We start from the raw sequence: 18,805 nt of genomic DNA on the forward strand, positions 1-18,805 counted from the left end.
AGTGATGGAGGGCCCTCCTGAAGTACCTGACCACCTGCCCACTTATGGCAATGAGGGGGCGGGCCCCAGGAAAGGCCCACACAGCCTCAGGGGGTGAGGACCAGTGAGCAGCGGGCTGGAGACCCAGGAGGAGCCCTCCTCTGGAAGCTCAGTCCCACGCGGGCGCTGGGGGCTCGGGAGGCCCTGGAGACCGGGACACGCCCGTCCCACCTCCGCCTCTCCCTTCCGCTGGCTCTGCTTTGTATTCTCTGCCACAGTGAAGCTGGAATCATCAGCGCTTGCAGAGGTTTTTCCTTCTTTGTTTAAAATATATTGTTACTTATTTACTTATTAGGTTACTCTGGGTCCTAGGTGCGGCATACAGGATCCAGTTCCCTGAACATGGATTGAACTCGGGCCCACTGCACTGGAAGCTCAGGGTTGTGGCTACTGGACCACCAGGAAATTTCTTTAAGAATAAGAAAAAAACACCACAGGCGGTATGTCTTAGCCTGCTATAATTAGTGTTCTTACTGGTGCTTCTATCACCCCATCTTTGGCTGGGGGAGACTGGTAGACTCAGCTCCCGACCCCATCGGGCAGGACTCTTGCCATCTTTGATAGCTTCCTTGATGTGGGATGACGAGGTATACCAGGCTCCACGTACACGACGCTGGCTCCACTTTTGATGGAGCCCATCGTAAGGCTTTCTGGCAGAAACACGGCAGATGACAGTGCCATGGGCAGAGGAGTCATCGTCGTGGGGGAGTGCTCACTCATCTTTCTCCTGAAATGTTTCAAACACAAGCACATGGAGTATAGCGAGTGCACCCTCTGTCCTCCTCACCTAGATTTAGGAAAGATTTCCCGCTTTTGCTCCACACCTTTTTTCCCGTTTTTGGCGGGTGGAGGGGGGCGCTGCACCATGCACCGTATGGAACTTCCCAGACCAGGAACTGAACCCGCAGCCCCTGCAGTGGAAGCACAGGGTCTTAACCACCAGGCGGCTAGGGAAGCTCACACATTCTTTTTCCTTAAAGAAATAAAACATCAGCGATTGTTGGAGCCCTCAGGTCGCCTCCCAGTTACCCTGTCCACCCCCAACCCCGAGGTGGTTTGCTAAGGAAGCTGTGTGTTCCCCCAGCCACTCAGCCCTTCCGCCGGTCCTGTGTGTCCACATATAGTACGGCTTGGAGTGTTCTTAGATTTAATCTTTATCAAAGTAATACACAGACATCGTTTTCAAAATCAAGCAGTACTACATGGCTGTAAACAAAAGCAGGTCTCTCCAGTAACAACTCAATAACAAACAAGCAAATAATTCAATTGAAAAATAGGCAAAGGAAATGAATAGTCATTTCTCCAAAGACATACAAGTGGCCTACAGATCTGTGGAAAGGTGCTTAATGTCACTTCATCACCAGGGAAATGCAAATCAAAACCACAATGAGATCTGATTTCTTACTGTTAAACCCACTACTACCAAAACAAACAAACCAGAAAAAGATAACCAGTGCGGGTAGGGATGTAAAGAATAGGGAAGCCTTGTGCGCTGTCGGCAGGAATGTAAATTGGTGCAGCCACTATGGAAAGCAGTAAGGAGGTTCCTCAGAAAATTAAAAATAGAACTACCAGATGATTCAGCAATTCTACGTCTGGATATTAATAGTTACCCAAAGGTCATGAAATCAGGCCCTCCAGGAGCTGTCTGCACTCCCAAGTTCATTGAGGCATTATTCACGTTCCTTTATTTTTTTGAAAGTAAACACTTATTCTGATTGATTTCTCAATGTATAGTTCAATATAAGGCCAGTTTTTGATGGCAGAGATTTGGTTCCACTCAAACTGTTAGGAGAAACACGCTGACTGAAACCGCCCACCCTGGCCAGGTACCATAGTAACCCTTTCCGTGAGTTGTTTTATGACGGGAGGTCCTGGTAAGGAACACGGAACTAATAACCCTCCCCCCACCGGAAGAGTGCGGGAAAGGTCAAAAGGAGACGCCACGTGTCCGAACACCTCCCAGAATCCTCCTCTCTGGCTTCCATCTTAGCTAAACAAGGTGTGCACCGCCAGGAAGGACTCTGAGTCAGAACAATTGGCCAAAGACAACCCGGAAACTAATCCCATCACCATCAAACCGAGACGCGAGCCACGCGGCAGAGCAGTTCTCCTGGGTTCCCTGACCCTCCTGCTCTCCGCCTGGGCGCCCCTTCCCAGTAAAATCTCTGGCTTTGTCAGACATGTGTCTCCTCGGGCAATTCATTTCCGAGTGTTAGACAAGAGTCCACTCTTGGGCTGTGGAAGGGGTCCCACTTCCTGCAGCAAAATTCCACGATGCTACAGAGAGCTACTACTTTTTCCAGGAAGTAGGTGAACAGCTTTTTCATACAGTTCATGAAGATGGTCAGTACCAAAATCAGACTGATTAAATTCTTTGCAGCCAAAGATGGAGAAGCTCTATACAGTCAGCAAAAACAAGACTGGGAGCTGACTGTGGCTCAGATCATGAACTCCTTATTGCACAATTCAGGCTCAAATTGAAGAAAGTAGGGAAAACCACTACTCCATTCATGTATGACCTAAATCAAATCCCTTATGATTATACAGTAGAGGTGACGAATAGATTCAAGGGACTAGATCTGGTTGACAGAGTGCCTGAAGAACTATGGATGGAGTTTCATTAACACTACAAGAGACGGTGACCAAAACCATCCCCCAGCAAAAGGAATGCAGAAAGGCAAAGTGGTTGTCTGAGGAGGCCTTACCAACAGCTGAGAAAAGAAGAGAAGTGAAAAGCAAAGGAGAAAGGGAAAGATATACCCGAACTGTTTGCAGAGTTCTCGAGAAAAGCAAGGAGAGATAAGAAAGTCTTCTTCAGTGATCAGTGCAAAGAAATAGAGGAAAACAATAGAATGGGAAAGACTAGAGACCTCTTCAAGAAAATTAGAGATACCAAGGGAAAATTTCATGCAAAGATGAGCACAATAGAGGACAGAAATGGTGTGGACCTAACAGAAGGAAAAAATATTAAGAAGAGGTGGCAACAATACACAGAAGAACTATACAAAAAAGATCTTCACGAACTAGATAACCATGATGATGTGATCACTCACCTAGAGCCAGACATCCTGGAATTCAAAGTCAAATGGGTTTTAGGAAGCATCATTACAAACAAAGCTAGTGGAAGTGATAGAATTCCCTTTGACTATTTAAAATCCTAAAAGATGATGCTGTTAAAGTGCTGCACTCACTATGCTGGCAAATTTGGAAAAGTCAGCAGTGGCCACAGGACTGGAAAAGGTCAGTTTTCATTCTAATCCCAAAGAAAGGCAGTGTCAAAGAATGTTCAAACTACCTCACAGTTGCACTCATTGTGATCTACCCAGTCAAAGGCTTTAGCCTAGTCCAAAAAGCAGAAATAAATGATTTTCTGGAATTCCCTTGCTTTTTCTATGATCCAACAGATGTTGGCAATTTGATCTCTGGTTCTTCTGCCTTTTCTAAATCCAGCTTGTACAACTGGAAGTTCTCAGCTCAGGTGCTGTTGAAGCCTGGCTTGAAGGACTTGCTAGCGTGTGAAATGAGCACAGTTGTGCAGTGGTTTGAACATTTCTTTGGCATTGCCCTTTTTTGGGATTGGAATGAAAACTGACCTTTTCCACTCATGCAAAGATGACGAAAACCCAAATAGAGCTGTAAAGATTTCAAGGGATAATTATAGAAAAGAGAGTGAGTGAATACATTTTAAAAACTTAGCTATAGATATCATATATATGTGGGCTTCCCTTGTGGCTCATTTGGTAAAGAATCTGCCTGCAATGTGGGAGCCCTGCGTTCGATCCCTGGGTTGGGAAGATCATCTGGAGAAGGGAAAGGCTACCCATTCTAGTATTCTGGCCTGGAGAATTCCACAGACTGTATAGTACATGGGGTTGCAAAGAGTCGGACGTGACTGAGTGACTTTCACTTTTATCATATATGTAGTTTTACACATATGCATATATGATGGAATGCTTCTCAGCCTTTAAAGAAATAAGGAATTCCTGTCATTTGTGACATCACAGATGAAATCGGAGGACATTATGCATTAAATATGCACAGTTTTTTGGTATATTTCTAAACTTTAAAATAAAAATTTAGGTCTCTACCCCCAATCCCCTGGATGGCCACGTTCAAGTTTTTTATTCTGGTTCTTTCTGTATAAGGAACATATGTAGCAAACTCTGGATTCAGTCTTCACCACGCTGACGTCATGACGTCATGATGACGTGACCTCATAGAAGAGGATTTAAACTCTCTAATACCCCTCCCCACCAGCTTCCCCAGAGAGATGCATCACAGTTTCATATTACATCGATGTTTAGTGTTTTCATCATTATGATGATGTAAATATTTGTCTCTGCTGACCCAAAGCTCCATGCTAGCAGGCGCTGTCCAACAGAACTTCCTGAGATGATGAAAATGTTTTACATCTGAGCTGCCGGTACGTGGTGATGAGCTTTGTAACTAATGCAGCTAAGGAGCTGAATTTTGTTTCTTTCTGGTTAATTACAATTTCAGTGGCCACTCCCATCTCAGGGTTGTCATTTGGCAACACATTGACTCTGTACTATGATTGTATTTCCTTCCTTGTGTGACTTTTTTCCTAAGTTAATAACTGTCTATGTTTTTTTTTCATTTATTTTTATTAGTTGGAGGCTAATTACAATATTGTAGTGGTTTTTGTCATACATTGACATGAATCAGCCATGGATTTACATGTATTCCCCATCCCGATCCCCCCTCCCACCTCCCTCTCTACCCGATCCCTCTGGGTCTTCCCAGTGCACGAGGCCCGAGCACTTGTCTCATGCATCCAACCTGGGCTGGTGATCTGTTTCCTGTCTATGTTTTTATACATTCTTTTCTCTTTGCAATGTGTCCCCATCTCCAAGGGCCATATAAAATGTGCCCCATTGTTCCCAGTGAGCTGTTGATGTGGGTACCCCCATTAGCCATGCCATTTCTCTGGAAATGCTGTGATCCCCTTCCACCTGGCTCACCCGTCACTGGGTGGGACGCATCTGCCAGTAGCTTGCTAAGGATGAATATGAGTCAAGTAGACTTTGTGAGGTCCTCGATGTCTGTGAATTCTTTTTCCACACTCGTGTGGGACTAACATTTTGGTTGCATATAGGGCGCTGGATTCCACGGCGTCTTTGAGGATGCGAGGAGGCTCCGACCTCGATCCCTTGCACAGGACTTTGGGATTGTTTTCTCTCTGGAATCGTTTAGGATCTCACCCATCGTATTTTGAACTTCACACTTTTTACATTCTTGATTCTGGGGTGTGGAAAGGGCCCCTTTCAGTCTCAAAACTTCCTGAGACAGTCACAGTTTCAGATCGGGCTCCCACGTGCCCCTCTGGTCTCATGAGTCTCTCTGAGCATCCCTTTGTCTGCAGACTCTCTGAGCGAATTCTTTCAACTCTTATCTGCTTGTTCATTATTCTCTTTCCTGTTCTCTGACTTTTATTTATTGGAGCGTTCCTAGTGACTCAGATGGTAAAAGAATCTGCCTGTGATGTGGGAGACCCAGATTCAATCCCTGGGTGGGGAAGATCCCCTGGAGAAGGGAATGGCAACCCACTCCATTATTATTGCCTGGAGAATACCATGGACAGGGGCTGCAGTCCTGGGGTGAATTCCTTCAACTTTTGTCTGCTTGTTCACTATTCTCTTTCCTGTACTCTGACTTTCATTTGTAGTTTTCCTGTGCCTTAAAGCTACAGTTTTCTACTTTCCTCTTGTTAGTCTGAAGAGCTTGGCAATTATTTGGTAATTTTCTTCCACTCCTTCCATGGTCTCTGCTTCTTCTGAGGTCCTTTCATCATTTCACTTGTTTTTCTCTCTTTTTTTATGGGATGTTGGAAGCATCCCATAATGTTCTTCGTTGTCCATTCAACTGATTACAGCACTAAAAAAGAAACCTTTGGAAGTTGTGTGAATGGAGAAAAGATGGCATGTCAAATGCGGGCTTGTCCCTTGGAAAACACTTCCATATTTGGTGGCATCTGTGCTCTGACTGGAAACCCCGAAGTTCAATAACTGCATATCCTGCTGCATGTAGCTCAGTGCCTCCAGGACAGGATGCTCAGGGCCGCCCCAAGGCTGCCCCCAGGCTACAGAGCAGAACTCCTCCCTGGAGCTGGGGCGGGGAGGCCTGCGGGCTGGGCCTGACTGCATGGCCCGCGGCTGCATCTCCCCTCCTCCCTCCATGTGCCTGGCGACCAATCTGGGGTCTGCCTCCAGTTTCTCCAAATAATACAACCGTAACCCCCGGATGGAGGGGGAAGCTGCCTGACTGTGGGGCTGGGTAGTCCTCGTGCAGACCCCGAGTCCCCAGGCGCCTCCCCGTCCTCCCTGCCCTTGTGCTGTTAGTCCTCGTGCAGACCCCAAGTCCCTGGGCGCCTCCCCATCCTCCCTGCCCTTGTGCTGGGTAGTCTTCGTGCAGACCCCGAGTCCCCGGGCGCCTCCCCGTCCTCCCTGCCCTTGTGCTGGGTAGTCCTCGTGCAGACCCCGAGTCCCTGGGCGACTCTGCATCCTCCCTGCCCTTGTGCTGGTAGTCTTCGTGCAGACCCCGAGTCCCTGGGCGACTCCCCGTCCTCCCTGCCCTTGTGCTGGGTAGTCCTCGTGCAGACCCCGAGTCCCCGGGCGCCTCCCCGTCCTCCCTGCCCTTGTGCTGGGTAGTCCTCGTGCAGACCCCGAGTCCCCGGGCGCCTCCCCGTCCTCCCTGCCCTTGTGCTGGGTAGTCCTCGTGCAGACCCCGAGTCCCCGGGCGACTCCCCGTCCTCCCTGCCCTTGTGCTGGGTAGTCCTCGTGCAGACCCCGAGTCCCCGGGCGACTTCCCGTCCTCCCTGCCCTTGTGCTGGGTAGTCCTCGTGCAGACCCCGAGTACCCGGGCGACTCCCCGTCCTCCCTGCCCTTGTGCTGGGTAGTCTTTGCGCAGACCCCAAGTCCCCAGGCGACTCCCCGTCCTCCCTGCCCTTGTGCTGGGTAGTCTTTGTGCAGACCCCGAGTCCCCGGGCGCCTCCCCGTCCTCCCTGCCCTTGTGCTGGGTAGTCTTCATGCAGACCCCGAGTCCCCGGGCGACTCCCCGTCCTCCCTGCCCTTGTGCTGGGTAGTCTTCGTGCAGACCCCGAGTCCCCGGGCGCCTCCCCGTCCTCCCTGCCCTTGTGCTGGGTAGTCTTCGTGCAGACCCCGAGTCCCCGGGCGACTCCCCGTCCTCCCTGCCCTTGTGCTGGGTAGTCCTCGTGCAGACCCCGAGTCCCCAGGCGCCTCCCCGTCCTCCCTGCCCTCGTGCTGGGTAGTCCTCGTGCAGACCCCGAGTCCCCGGGCGCCTCCCCGTCCTCCCTGCCCTTGTGCTGGGTAGTCTTTGTGCAGACCCCTAGTCCCCGGGCGCCTCCCCGTCCTCCCTGCCCTTGTGCTGGGTAGTCCTCGTGCAGACCCCGACTCCCCGTCCTCCCTGCCCTTGTGCTGGGTAGTCTTCGTGCAGACCCCGAGTCCCTGGGCGACACCCGTCCTCCCTGCCCTTGTGCTGTTAGTCCTCGTGCAGACCCCGAGTCCCCAGGCGACTCCCCGTCCTCCCTGCCCTTGTGCTGGGTAGTCTTCGTGCAGACCCCGAGTCCCCGGGTGACTCCCCGTCCTCCCTGCCCTTGTATTCCCTCCTCTCCTCCCTCCTACCCTGGGGCCGGCACAAAGCAAGGTTGACGGCATTCTGAGCTGAAGAGGGTGTTGACCACGCATCCTCCTAGACTGCTGCTAGGGAGGAAGGGGTCCTTTCAAAGAGAGGAGTGGACACAGTGAAAGTGGAGCCCAGCCGCTTCAGGAGACCCTCAGGAATCCTGATGAGTGGGTGTGAGCTGAGGGGTGAGGGTGGGTGGGCAGACTAGGCCAGCGGTCGGCATCAGCCTGAGAGTCTCGTGCAGAACTAAGGAAACCGCCAGCGCAATGAATGGCAACCTCCAGCCTGGGAGTAAGACATGCCAACCACAGAGCTGATGAGGGGCTGTTGCTGTTCAGTCGCTCAGTCGTGTCCGTCTCTGCGACCCCACGGACGGCAGCACGCCAGACCTCCCTGTCCTTCCCCATCTCTCTGAGCTTGCTCAGACTCATGTCCACAGAGTCAGTGATGCCATCCAACCATCTCATCCTCTGTCACCCCCTTCTCTTCCTACTCTCAATCTTTCCTAGCATCAGGGTCTTTTCCAGTGAGTCAGCTCTTTCCATCATGTGGCCTCTCCAAAGTCCACAAGGAACCCGTACAACTCAGTAACAACAGATAAACAACAAGGCTGAAGCAGAGACACAGGACCTGAACAGACATTTTTCTAAAGAAGGAATAGAGATGGCCAACAAATGCGTAAAAAGATGCTCAACATCGCTAAACATCAGGGAAATGCAAATCAAAACCACAATGAGACATCACCTTGCACCTGCCAGAATGGCTATTATCAAAAAAAGCAAAAGCTTGTGAATGTTTGCAAGGATGTCAGGAAAAGGGAACCCTTGTACACTGTTGAAACATAAGCTGGTGCAGCCGTAATGGAAAACAGCATGGAGGTTCCTCAAAAAATTAAAAATGGAACTGCCTTTCAATTCAGCAAATCCCACTTGTGGGTTTTTATCCAGACGATTTAAAATCAGAATCTCAAGGAGACACTTGCATCTTCGGGTTCACTGCAGCATCGTTCGTGATGGCCAAGACATGAGAACAAACTAAATGTCCTTCTCTGGGTGAGTGGATAAAGATGATGTGGTAAATGTCACAATACAACACTAGTGAAGTCACTCAGTTGTGTCCGGCTGAGCGACCCATGGACTGCAGCCTACCAGGCTCCTCCGTCCATGGGATTTCCCAGGCAAGAGTACTGGAGTGGGTTGCCATCGCCTTCTCCAGACAATACAATACTAGCCAGCCTCAAAAAAGAAAGATGTCATTTGCAGTGACATGGACAGAGCTGTAGGACATTATGCTAAAAAAAAAAAAAAAAAGACCAGATCTAGTCTCAGAAGGACAGGTATTGCATGATCTCACTTAGATGTGGAATCTAAAACCGTCAAACTGAGGACCTCCTTAGCCATCCAGTGGTTAAGACTCCACGCTTCCAACACAGGCGACACAGGTTCGAACCCTGGTCAGGGAACTGAGATACGTGTGGCGAGGCCAATGAGTAAAACACAGAGAAGTCAAACTCAGAGAAGCAGAGAGTGGCGTGGTGAGTGCCCGGGGCTGGGGGCTGGGCTTGGAGGGGTGTTTGTCGATGGTTCCCAGTTTCAGTTACAGAAGAAGGATAGGTTGTGGAGACCCAAGACATGGCCATGTGACTCCAGTTAACAGTGTGATCTGTATACTTGAAATTCTCAGGGAGACTATTAGATCCCAACACGACAGTTCCCACGACTCAGCGACTATGGAAGATGATGGGTGGGTGGATTTTTCATGACATGGAGGGATGTAAAACACCCATGAGGCCTTGCAGCTGGCTCTTCAGCCCAGCCTGCTGTTTTTACGTCGGGAAGTGTTTGCAGGGGCCCTGAGATGCAGTCAGACCAGCGAAGGTGCTAAGGTAACGCTGGGCAAAGGGACTACAAATACCCAATGTGCCAATGATACACAAAGGTGCGTGTGTTCCGTGGCTAATAGGTTCCTGAAGATTTCAGAAGATCATATGCATCCTGAAGGAAGAGGAAAGCATCTAAACCATTGCTGCTGGTAAGCCCTGTGTCTTCCTGAGCTACATGTCGAAGTCGCTGACCCTAAAAAGAAATTCATTTTCAGAAATTATTTTTAAAAGCCACAAGCTCTTCCAGGAGTCTCAAAACATAAATCATGTCTTTCACGAAAACCCATAAAATATACTCGTCCTGTGCAATGAAATGAAGCCAGGACAGACCTAGCGTTTACAGTTTCTTGGTCTGTGCCGGGCCCAGGCAGAAGGCCACCACTGGGGGTCTCTGCCTCCGGACAAGCAATTCATAAACCAAAACAAGAACCGCTTGGAGCTTTTCGCTCTAGAAATTGCCATCCGGACACATTTTGACAAGTCCCTGGTCTCCGGAATGGGAACGTGCCTCCTGCTAAAGTGATTTTAAACTCATTTCTTTTTTGGACGCTGCTTGGAATTTTTTCGACCTATCTTAGAACAACTTGGACAGGATTTTGTCACCGAAGCAGCACATTTTGGAGATTTTTTTCATAATATCTTGATGAGGAGCAGCCCAGCCTCGTGTGGGCGCTGCTCTCACGTCCCCAGCGAGAGGCACGTTGCAGCCAATAAATCAGGCACGTGGCGACGGTCGGTGTGTACAATAGCCGTCTGTCTGTTGTACCTGACAGGGATCTAAGCCCGAGCTTGTGAAATCCTGGAACCTTCCCAAGGAATTCAGAGCCTTAAAACACAAGTTGGGGAAAAAAAAACCTTCAAGATGAAAATACATTTTTAACTCTCTTTGACTTGAAGTATGAACATCAGATGACCTGGTCTCTGCTGTGAGGAAAAATACATTGGAAGGGTATTTTGAAATGAAAATAAAAAGTCTAGAATTTCAAAATCCAAAAGCAGAGGCTGTCCCACTGAGGCTGCCGAAATGACTCAGTTATTTTGAATACGTGATGGATAGTTCACACATTGGGCAACTCAGACTGGCTTGCTCCTTGCGTCAGACAGTCTTAGGGTAATAACTGAGTAACCGGCAGAAGTCAGCTGGGGCCTCCTGGGGACCTTGGTGCTGTGACAGCAGGCTGAACAAACCCTAGCAAGAGGGTCTGGCCTCGAGCATCGAGGTGGTCATTTCCCAGAGATTCTGGGCAGACCATTAAAAAAAAAATGTTGTGTATTCATGCACATATTTGCTTTTCTGGCTGTTCGGGGCCTTCACCGTGTGAGCGGGCCTGTCATCGCGGTGGCTTGCCTCTTGGGGCACAGGCTCTTGGGCTCGGTGGCTGTGTCGCTCGGCCTCAGGTGCCCCGAGGCACACGGAATCTTCTCGGCCCAGGGATCGAACCTGTGTCCCCTCCCTTGGCAGGTGGACTCCCAACCACTGGACCACCAGGGGAGTCCTGGGCAGAGCTTCTTGATTCTATTAAACTTTGCTCTTACGAAGCAAGCAAGGCTTATGTTTCCCATCGTAGGAGGTGACCATGTCACACTGCATTCCTTTCCGTGGTGGCCGTGACGGAAGACCACAGACTCAGATGCTTATAACAGCTGTGTGTTCTGGGTCCTTCTGTGACTTAGGGGAGCATCTGTCTTCTCATCTTTCTGGCTTCTGGAGACAGTCATGCCAGACTCATGGCTCCTCCCAGCCATCACTTCACTCCCCCTCTGCCTCCCCAGCACATCTCCTCCTGGCTCTCTCTTGTTGAGGACCCACCCAGATAATACAGGACAATCTGTCAAGTCTGTATCCTTTAACATCATCATGCCTGCAGAAGGGCCCTGTGCCCAGCAAGGTGAGGTGCCCAGAGGCTCCAGAGATCATACTGTGGACATCTCCACGGGGTCTTGAGCCCACCAGCTATGAGTGTGTTTCTTATTTAAAATACTCTTGCCTGGAGAGTTCCATGGACAGAGGAGCCTGGCAGGCTGCAGTCCATGGGATCGCGAGGAGTCAGACACGACTCAGCTACTAACTTTTCCCTTTCACACTGAAGGAGGAGAAGCTTTTTTGAGAGGACCAGAGGCAGCATTCAGGGTTATCAGAGCAGCAGAGCTACCTCGTGACACCTGGGCCAGGGGCGGGGGGCAGCCTCTCGCCTTGGTGGGGAGCCAGAGAGTGACCCCGGCCGCGACTCCCAGCGGCCGCGTCACAGCGGCCTTTGTCCACAGAACCCGAAGGGTCTCTGAGACCAGGAACGGTGCCACTCAGCTGAGTTCCCCGAGCAGAGCGCTTTTTGAACGCCTGCTGTGAGCTGTGACTGAGGGACGGCCTGTCCTGAGGATGTCGTTGTCTAGCTCAAGGACACACAAGCACCGAGAAAGCCCAGGCTGGGAGGGGAGGTGGGGCAGGGCCGCGCGAGGGCCCTGGGGCAGCGAGCAGGGGCCTCGGGAGCAGGGACAGAAGAGACTGGCCCTCACCCGCCGCTCACCCTGCCTGTCACAGCCTCGGAGTGCCATCCACCCCCTGGCATCTGTCTGCCTCCGCTCTAGGCTCCAGACCTGGCTGCCCACCCACCGGCCCCACGGGTGCCTTTCTGCCCCCGAACCCGTGGACGGTCCAGGGCACCCTCGGGACACCGTCGTCTCGGCCTCAGCCAGGGGCTGGCTCCCCTGGACTCCGCTCTCCTGTCCCTCCCCTTCCTGTCTGCATGCCGGCCCCCGGCCGCTGGCCGCCCTCGGCCTCTCACAGGCTGTTCTCGCCTCTCCGGGTGAGCGGTCAGCGTCCCCACATTACATGTCTCCCTAAGCAGGTCTGGAGGAGCGTCGGGCACTGAGCTCTCGGGCAGCACCTCTGTGTTCCCCGTTGTTATCCAAAGCCTGTCGGCACCTGGGTGTCCGCTGTCCTGTCGCCCACCTGTGTGGGGTGCCCTGCACTCCTGGTCTCGGGAGGGAGGGCTTGTCAGCCCTGGACCCAGCCCCTCCTTCCCGCTGGCCTCCCCCGAGAAATGGCCAGCGCCAGGGCCCGTGGATGCCACTCCCTGCTGCTCCTGTTCTCCTCCCACCAGAGGAGGAAGGGTCACCTGCACCCAGAGATGCCCGCCCGGCTAACGGCAGCCCTGGGGGGCCAGTCCCCGAGGTGCCCGCCTGGCTTGGGGGCCAGTCTCCGAGGTGCCTGCCCGGCTAATGGCAGGCCTGCGGGGCCAGTTGCCAAGGTGCCTGCCTGGTTGGGGGGCCAGTCGCCGAGGGGCCTGCCAGGCTGGTGGTCGCCCTGGGGGGTGCCAGTCCCTCGGCCCTGAGTTCCTCCTCCGACAGACCCACCTGGCCCGTGGGAAGCCCATCTTTCCTCCTCTCCCAACAGCCTCCCCGGGTCTGTGTCAAAACTGATGAATCACAAAGCCTACCACCTGAAACAGTCAGCAAACCTGCCAAGCACCATATAAAAACTTATACTTTAGAATAAATTTTCGTGGAGCGGGCACGAGGGAAAAACCAGCCTCTGCCCTGGTGGGAATGCGGATGGCTGGTCCATGTTGAACCTGCCACCCGTATGTCTGGCTCTGGTCAGGTTCGATCCAGGTTCTGGAGATATAATTCATGGTGAGTCCTAGCCTGTCTGGAGCGCAGTGTCTAACGACCCTCTATCAGTGATTTGGAGCACACGTGCGGCCCTCCCTGTGTGGGATAAATCAAGATCCTTAATGAACAGGATGGGTGTGACTGCCAAGGCAGTGAATCAGCTTGTGTGTTACCTGCGGGATCACAAGGCACCGTAGTTACAATTAATGGCTTTAATTTTAAATGCAAGGGCCTCCATACCAAAGCCCTAAAGAAGTCCATTTTGGCATTCTTATGACTCTTTAATTGTAATTGATGTACCTGGGAAAGATGTCAGCGGCCCGGGTTCCCACACAGGTGTGAGGCCCCCCTGACGCTCCCCCGCCCCCAGCCTCGCTGGTGATCACCGCTTATCAGCAACATGGTTTTGATGAAACCTAAATTTATTAGGGTTATTAAAAGTCATTAATTATTTGGCACCATCTAGATTTCATTTGCTTCATCCTTAATGAAAATTGACATCTTTACATTTTTGGGTGTAGAAGCTGGGACTGCATTTTAAATGCTTCCGGTACTGTGCCCTCGGCCGAGCCTCCCCGTCTCTCCCCGCTTCTCTCTCGTCCCCGACCTCTGCTCCCCGCTTCCCCCTCGCCCCCCAGTATTGATCTGTAGCGCCTTTCCTTTCAAACAAATGGGTCATTTGTCTTCCCCTGGGTTCCTTTTCACAGGGCCTTCCTTGGAAACCGCCCCCAAAGCCAAGGACAATGATTTCAGTTCACAAGTGGGCCACGAGGGCGTGAATCCAATCACCCCGCCTGGGGAGGAGCCCTGGGTCTGGGGAGCAGCCCTCGACTGGGGAGAAACCCTCCGTCTGAAAAGGAGCCGCGCCTCTCCGTCTGACACTCCCTCTCCTGCTCATGTAACGGATCTGGGTGTGAAACAGCTTAGCTGGTGTCTGTGGAAGAAAAGGCAGCCATCTGTGGGGTCATGTCTCACACTGGAGGCCGGGCCAGCCATCTGTCCCCGCTCCCGGGGGCTCCTGACCGCAAGCGCTGTGCCCCGGACAAGGGGCTGTGGCTGGGAACCCGAGGGTGCAGGCCGAGCCTCCGAGCTAAGGTCTCCTGGCTTTTCTCCAAAGCCAGCAGGGCCGCCCTGCTGGACGGTGGTGGCGTCCAGGCTGTGACCTGCTGGAGGCAGGCACTGCGGGGCCATTCAGGGCGTCACAGAGAGCAGGCGCCCCCACTCTGAGAAGCCGGATCCCAGAGGGAGGAGCGAGCAAGGGAAACAGAAATCTTGGCAGAGGTCCATCTGTGCACGTTCGTCTTTTTGCTCTGGAACTGGAAAGCCACCTGCTGGAAGGGCAGATGTAGTCAACACCATTTACTGTTTATTATCTCCTCTGCATGTAGGTAGGCAGAGTCGAGAGAGAGGGTGAAAGAATGCTTTCAAAGAAAATGAAACTTCTCTGATTGTCTTCGCAGAAAAGGAGGAAGGAGTTATTTGCATCCTTCAGACAGAAGATGCCGTGACTCAGGGAGAAGAGTTCGCACCTGGACCCCCGAGGTCCTCCGCGGTGCCTGCTGAGCCCAGGCCCAGGGGCCACCTCTCTGTCCCCTCCTTCCCCTCCCTCTGTCCCCGGCCACACAAAGCCACCTGGAGGTCTGTGCTGCCCTTGGTTAGAGGGACAGGCCTGGAATCCAGGCAGGAGTCTCTCCGAGGTCTTAGTTAAGGCACGGATGGGGTCACGTTGGATTCCACAGGACATGAGACTCCCCGACCCCGGCACTAGAGCAGTGGTCACTGGCCCCCGGGGGGGGACCCCGGTGCTCCTGGATGCTGGGCAGCCTCTCGGGTCGGGGGGCAGCTGGAGTGTTGCATGGGAACCGGACACCTGTGAACACCCTGTGCAGGGCCCGCTCTCTTCTCCTTCCCACCACTTTCCAGCACATAAGCGGCAGGAAACAAAGCCCAGGGAAGCCAGACTTGCAGGGGGTGGGGAGCATGGGCCCCATCAGGGTCCCCGGCCAGGCACAGCCACCCACATCTCCCCTCCCTCCCCTTCCCGGGGTGGCTTCTGTGACTCCACACTCCTCCGCACTCAGGCTCCGCCGTTGGCCTTGCTGAGGTTTTTTGTACTTTGCATTTTGCTCCTGACACTGCAGGTCAGGAGCCCACGCATGCGTGTGCACTCTGAGACTGGTAGGGTTGTCTCAGACGGGGTGCAGCTGCGTCCCCCCACTCTCTCAGCTGGGTTGCCGGCATCCCCCCACCCCGGGGCTGGGTCTGGAGGGGACGCAACAAGGCTGGTTTCACAGGCTCCGTCCGGGAGGAGGTCGGGCGGCAGAGAGACCACGACCTGGCTTTTCCCGTCTGTAACGGGCTGGTGGGCACCGAGGCCTGAGCTCTGCTTCCCCCCGACAGGCTGACTCACAGCCTGGACTCTGGGCCCCCTTGACCCGCCCTCTATAGGGTCCGAAGGTGGAGAAGCAACAGTAAGTTCCCCCGAAGGCCCGCGCAGTGCCAGCTACCAAACCAGGGGCCCGAAGAGAAACAGTGCAGGCGATCCAGACGGAGGAGCTGGCCTCCGGCCACAGACGCCTGTGCTCTGAAGTGTCTGGGGTCTGCTCCAGCCAGGCCCCACCTCCATCTTCTCACCCGGTGAGGTGAGCACACAGCTGCACCCATTACTACCTCAGCAAGGAGAGCAATTTAAAGACCAGGCCCCTGAGCGTTAAAAGACGCTTACTTCTTGGCAGGAAAGTTAGGACCAACCTAGACAGCATATTAAAAAACAGAGACATTACTTTGCAACAAAGGTCCATCTAGTCAAGGCTATGGTTTTTCCAGTAGTCATGTATGGATGTGAGAGTTGGACTGTAAAGAAAGCTGAGCGCCGAAGAATTGATGCTTTTGAATTGTGGTGTTGGAGAAGACTCTTGAGAGTTCCTTGGACTGCAAGGAGATCCAACCAGTCCATCCTAAAGGAGATCAGTACTGGGTGTTCATTGGAAGGACTGACTCTGAAGTTGAAACTCCAATACTTTGGCCACCTGATGTGGGGAGTTGACTCATTTGAAAAGACCCTGATGCTGAGAAAGATTGAGGGCAGGAGGAGAAGGGGACGACAGAGGATGAGATGGCTGGATGGCATCACCGACTCAATGGACATGGGTTTGGGTGGACTCTGAGAGTTGGTGATGGATAGGGAGGCCTGGCGTGCTGTGGTTCATGGGGTCGCAAAGAGTCAGACACGACTGAGCGACTGAACTGAACTGAACTGAACCTGGGCATTACCAGGAATAGACATGCTTCTTCTTTCTAATCAGTGTAAAGATAAGCAGCCTCTCACATACCAAGGGAAGCATCGAACTGAAAGTTCCAGAGTGTTCTGGGACATTCTTCAGTCTTGTTTCACACTGGACACAGAAGAACATCTCTGGGAGGGGGAGAGCCCAGGAGAGGACTTAACCCATGAAAATTAGGATCCAAACACTGCCCCCCATGGTCTCTGACACCAGCCAACACTCAACCCCTGGGAGTGATGGGGAGAAACAACCCCACTTCCCTTCCTCACCACACCCAGGAACCAATCACTCACGGTCATTGGAGCAGGCTCCCAGAAAGCAGGGGATTAGCAAGCTCTGTCCTTGTGAAGCTACAGTCTCTGGGCGATTATGAGAATCCAGAGTGATTTCCTTATCTGTGGCTACAGCTCAGTTCTCTGGTCTATTCAGCTCCATAAGTTTAGAAAGTATTTTACATACTTAGCAAGACCTTTCTCCCTGCAATTTAAGGTCCCTCTGGGAATCTGAAAAAAGAAGGAAAAGGCTAGAGCAATTTGCAAGTGCCGTTTCTCCCCTTATTCTCAAATATGTATATGTTTAAGCTACAGCAGCTTAAAAGATGCAAGAAAATTGGAATATAAATTTAAGTGAATTTCTGGTATGCTCTAGAACCCGTGCTCCGCAACAAGACAAGCACTGCAATGAGGAGCCTGTGCGCCTCAACTAAAAGTAGTCCCCACTCACAGCAGCAGCCAAAAAGAAGTGAATAAATAAAATTTTAAAAGCCCCATAGGTTTCCACCTTAAAAAAAAATTTTTTTAGGTAACTTCCAGCTCCAAAATTTATTACAGACAAATAGTTGGTTAAATCCAGGCCACAGATGTGTTTTATTCAGTCTCTAGTGTTTTATCACTCTCTTTCTTGAACCCTGAGAGGCCACTGTAGGGTTATTATTTGTCCTCATTTCGATACTGTTGTCTCAGGGGACAGGGTGGCCGAGGAGAGGGGGAGTGATGGGAAACAGCTGGTTAATGGAGCAGTCAGAACACATGACACTGAGAAAGTTTGCCATCCTGTACAGGGTCAGTGTGTGGAGTCCCAAAACAATCATAGCGAATATCACTGACCACGGATATCAAAACTAATATAACAATAATGAACAGATTCAAACATTGTGGGAATCACCAAAATAGGACAGAGACATGAAGTGGGCAAAATGTGGAAAAATGTGTCTGCAGATTTGCTGGACTCGGGGTTGCCACAGACCTTCAGTCTGTATAAAATGCAGTATCTGTGAAGCACAGTAAAGCAAAGTGCGACAAAAGGAGGTGTGCCTGCCTGTGTCCATGTGGGTATAGGTGCGCGTATGTGGGTGTGTGTATACACACTTTTAGCTGAAACATTTGAAAGCAAGTAGCAAACATGAAAAAGTTGACTTAAAACTCACCATTCAGAAAACTAAGATCATAGCATTGGGTCCCATCACTTCATGGCAAATAGATGGCTGGAAACGGTGATAGACTTTATTTTCTTGGGCTCCAAAATCACTGCAGATGGTGACTGCAGCCATGAAATTAAAAGACGCTTACTCGTTGGAAATAAAGTTATGACAAACCTTGACAGCATATTAAAAAGCAGAGACATTACTTTGCCAACAAAGGTCCGTCAAGCTATGGATTTTCCATTAGTCATGTATGGATGTGAGAGTTGGACTATAAAGAAAGCTGAGCACTGAAGACTTGATGCTTTTGAACTGTGGTGATGGAGAAGACTCTTGAGAGTCCCTTGGACTGCAAGGAGATTCAACGAGTCCATCCTAAAGGAGATCAGTCCTGGGTGTTCATTGGTAGGATTGATGCAGAAGCTGAAGCTCCAATAGTTTGGCCACCTGATGGGAAGAACTGACTCTTTGGTAAAGACCCTGATGCTGGGAAAGATTGAGGGCAGGAGGAGAAGGGGACAACAGAGTATGAGATGGTTGGATGCCATCACCAGCTCAATGGACATGAGTTTGGGTAAACTCCAGGAGTTGGTGAAGGACAGAGAGGCCTGGCGTGCTGCAGTCCTTGGGGTCGCAAAGAGTTGGACACAACTGAGTGACTGAACTGAACTGAGCAAGCATGACTTTTCACTCCTAAATACTCCATCTCCTAAAGCAACTTATCCTTAAAGCAACTTATCCTAAAGCAACCACACTATCCTTACCATACCAAACAGAGCAGACAACTCGGCCACATCATGTAATGTTCACATTTCCCCAGTGGCCCCCTGTGGTTGTTATTTAGTCACTCAGTCATGTCCAACTCTTTGGACCCCATGGACTGCAGCATGCCAGGCTCCTCTG

General features: G+C 51.6%; 1 long non-coding RNA gene across 2 annotated transcripts; it reads right to left on the reverse strand.

Annotated features, from left to right (window-relative positions):
* Window positions 1-370: 370 nt before the first annotated feature.
* Window positions 371-3,343, reverse strand: LOC139034318 (uncharacterized). Of its 2 annotated transcripts, none has more exons than XR_011486733.1 (3): window positions 3,234-3,343; window positions 864-950; window positions 371-766 (listed from the first exon to the last, which is right to left on the reverse strand). It is a non-coding gene; the product is annotated as an uncharacterized lncRNA (long non-coding RNA). The 2 variants fall into 2 exon arrangements; XR_011486724.1 differs by lacking the exon at window positions 3,234-3,343 and adding an exon at window positions 1,653-1,853.
* Between the last annotated feature and the right edge of the window lie 15,462 nt (window positions 3,344-18,805).

This window comes from Odocoileus virginianus, chromosome 1 (genome assembly GCF_023699985.2).
Source record: "Odocoileus virginianus isolate 20LAN1187 ecotype Illinois chromosome 1, Ovbor_1.2, whole genome shotgun sequence".
Lineage (NCBI taxonomy): Eukaryota > Metazoa > Chordata > Mammalia > Artiodactyla > Cervidae > Odocoileus > Odocoileus virginianus.